Below are 4,231 nucleotides of genomic sequence, written 5' to 3' on the forward strand. Positions count from 1 at the left end.
CTGATCAACCCAGGGACTTAATGTCCTGTACCAAAAAACACAGGCCTTAAAGAGACTTCAAATGTACACAAACAAACAAATAAATCTACCATTATGTTTTTTTATCCAGTTCTGCACACAAAAGGTCTGATTCACTAACCAAATTTAAATTTTAGGATAAAAAGAACAAAAATAATTCCCGTTGGCCTTTTAAACCTGTAATATGTTAAGCTGAAATGTTTATATACATTCAATGTTAGTAGTAATTGAATTACTAAATTAACCCCTCAATACCCCTCAGTTGTTTGTGGTGGGGTAAATTAAACGGGATATGCGGTGACGTCACATTCGTGTTGCATTGTGGTATATGAAGCTGCCTGAAGTGTACACATTAAGTAGACTCGCTCCCTCAGTCAAAATCAAGGGAGCGAGGGTCTGTCCATATAAACTTCCCTTGTACACTTCACGAAGTGGAACACACTTAGAAATTGGCAGAAGTGCTTAGGGAAGTTCGCAAGTGCGTGTCTAAAAGTCAAGTGGAACGCAGCATTAGTATGTCCAGCTTGCCCTTGTGAAAAGGAAGTACACCTTAGCATACTTTTTAAAAAAAGAATAGGCCTACTTATTACTACTTAAGAATATTAAGAATATACTTAAAAAGATAGTTCACCCAAAATTGAGATATGTCATCATTCACTCACCCTCAAGTTGTTTCAAAGCTGTATGAGTTTCTTTCTTCCGCTGAACACAAAATGTTACAAATGATAACCAAATGGTTGATGGACCCCATTGACTTCCACAGTATTTTTTTTCCCCATGCTATAGAGGTCAATGGACTGTCAACTGTTTGGTTAACCATATTCTTCAAAATATCTGTTCAGCAGAAGAAAGAAATTCATACAGGTTCGGAACAACTTGAGGGTGTGTATCGTTTAGGGATGGGCATTTTTCCAAAATATTGTATTTGAATATTTGGGCTCATAAAAAAACGAATATTGGAATATTTGTTTATTTAAATGACGTTATTTTGAGAAAATGAGAAAGACGTTTTTTTTCACCATCGTCACCATTTCTGAACAAACTTATGATTAGGTAAAACACAACAAGCTTACGTTATTTATCTTAAGGTTTTCTTTCAGTTCAAAACATTAAACAATGTGTGTAAACAAAAAAAATATAGGCCTAAAGAACAAAACCATTATAAGCTCAAGCAGTGCGAGCGGAAAAAACACTAATAAAGCAGAGCGTGGCAGTTATCGTGCAGAACCTACAAATACACTCGGGTCAGAATATGGTTATCGTGTTTATAGTTTCACATTATAATGTTGAGAAAAACAATAATGTCATGTGGATGATGATTTTCTCGGGTGAGAAAACAAGCCCCGCTGACAGACGTTGCAGAGACACATAGATAACGGTGTTAAAGGGTTAGTTCACCCAAAAATGAAAATTCTGTCATTAATTACTTACCCTCATGTCGTTTTTTGCGCACAGACACTATTCTCGTTGCTTCATAAAGTTACTGTAGAACCACTGTAGTGAGATGGACTTTGTAACAACGTCTTTAGTACCTTTTATGGGTCTTGAGTGTAAAGTGCATTGTGCCAATGGAGGCCTTTCTGAACCATCGGATTTCAACTAAAATATCTTCATTTGTGTTCCGAAGATGAACGGAGGTCTTACGGGTGTCGAACGACATGAGGGTAAGTAATTAATGACAGAATTTTAATTTTTGGGTGAACTAACCCTTTGAGTCAAGTTTCTAACAGCACTTTTTGTTTTCTGTTCTTAAACCCTCGACAAAACTTAAAGGAAGAAGTCTTGATATCATTTTGCCATCATATACGTTATCTCGCTCTTACTCGGGGTACAGTTGCTCTTACCTGCACTCATGAATGCAGTGAAGGACAGCTGTCCTCTTTCGACTGGTGTTTGGATTTGATTTCTCAAACTCAGTTTCATTCATTCATTTTATCAGAAGTAACTCCATTTTGTAAGCTCATTTTCAATGTTCATCTAAGTAATTCCAAACATCGCGAGGCAGTCGACGGTATAATGTGATCAAAAACACTTAACTTATTAACACGCTCCACAGCGCCACCCAGTGGTTTTTGTTATAACTGCGAGTTTTAGAGGGATTTATCATGGATTCACTGCATTAACAAAGCAATATAGTAAAATTCGAATAGTATTTTTATTTTTTGAATATTAATTACAGATCGAATAATCGATGCGTATTGAGTTTGAAATATGTTTAAAGTGTACTGCCGAATGTACTGAAAAGCATTTAGGTTTAACTAAAACATACTTTAATGTAACTATTGAAACTTGTATTTCATGTATTTTACACATTTGTATTGATGAAGTTGAAATTTAGTACATTTAAAATATATTAACTTTAAATGTAATATTGAATAGCACACTACAGTTATATTATTATCAAGTACCTTACATGTGCTTTAGTATGTCAAGTAAACACATTAAAACTTAAGTACATTTTAAATAATTATGTTTAAATTTTTAAGTTAAACTTTTTATTGGACATTTTTAAAGTATACTCTAATCTCTTTAAGTACACTAAGTGGCCTTTTATTTCATTTATTTAATATGATTTGCAAGTACAGTTTTTTTTTTACCTTTAAGATCTGGGGCCTCATTTATAAAACTTTGCGTAGGATTTGCGTCAGAATTGGCGTACGGATGAAACATAGGACGTGCGTACGCACAGAAATATTCGGATTTATAAAACCGTGCGCACGCACATCCTACGCAGTTTTCCCTTAATAAATCACAATCAATTCTAAATGTAGCGCAGCTTTTGCGGCTTCATGTCACGCACATACTTGCCCATAAATAGTCCGTGAAACGCACACAAGTTAATATTCATAGGTTGCGAAATCATGGCAAACACAGAGAGGAAATTAAAAAAAAACGAAACTTCACTCAATGTGAGGTAGAAGTTATCGTTGGCGAGGTTGAAAAGAGAAGAAAAGTGTTGTTTGGAGGGCACAGTGTGGGCATTACTAATGCCAAAAAGACACTTGAGTGGCAAAAGGTTGCAGACGCCGTAAATGCTGTAGCCTCACAACCTCGGACTATCGCCGAAATAAAAAAGAAATGGTCGGACATCAAAGTCGAGGCAAAAAAGCGTCTAGTGCTCCATCGCCAGAGTGTGTCCTCTTGCTGTCTGAAGATGCGTTCACTCCGAATCCTTCCATTCGCCACATCTTCTAGAGCACAAGATCAGCCATTGTGCGTCATTATGCATTGAGATGGGCATTTTATTTCCATCCATTTAATTGAATCTGACAAGCTACAGATGTCGGTTATAATCTACGTGGAAATGGGAAATAGTTCCGTGCAAATGTAATGTCTTGCAGCTTTCTGAATGGTTGAGACATACGTCATTTTATCAAAAATAAAACTAAAGGCATATGCATGAATACCATGAACGTAGCTGATGAAGAAATTTTACTATGAAAACAACTTTCCCCAGTGGACAATTAATACATCTATCTATTTATCTATATATCTCCCTAATTATCTATCTATCTGTCTAATTGCATCTATCTGCTCCGCCAGACGGACACTTGACGAGAATATCAGTTTTGTACATTAGCTATTTCGTTGTTTACCATATTTATGAGGATGAATTGCAATGCATAACATGCCAATATTATTGCAGAACATATTTCACTTTTCTTTTTGCAAATATGTGTTAATTTGCATTTATGTTGTAATTTTCGTTTGCTTTTGTTTGTTTTACACTGCAGATCGATCAAACGGGTGTTCGTGTAGGCTGTTCATTGTAAGACTTGCTTTGTGAAGTCTTAATGTTATTTATGAGAGGCATAGCCATTTCTTTTACACAACGGTCTACAGTTTCACACACTTTCACGTGTTTCTTCCATCTGCCGACGGTGTCGCCATTTCTCATTTCACCCGTTTTTGTGCGTACGCCTGGGTCAGAGCTTGCGTGAAGGACCGCACATTTTCCCGTCAAGTTTGCTTTTTATAAATACCAATTATTGCGTAGAGAGCGGCGTACGCCTTCTTTTGTGCGTACGCAACGTTTATAAATGAGGCCCCTGAAGTACAGTACTAGTGCAGATTCAATGCAATTAAGCACACTTCTTTTTCACAAGGGAGTTCCATTAGTGTTGATGGCTTATTTTGTCTTTTTTATTTCGTTAGTATGAGAACTGCACAGACATTTACACTATGCTTGAGGCCCCTGGTGTCTTTCAAGCAT

The sequence above is a fragment of the Gobio gobio genome (genome assembly GCF_949357685.1).
Source record: "Gobio gobio genome assembly, chromosome: 14".
Lineage (NCBI taxonomy): Eukaryota > Metazoa > Chordata > Actinopteri > Cypriniformes > Gobionidae > Gobio > Gobio gobio.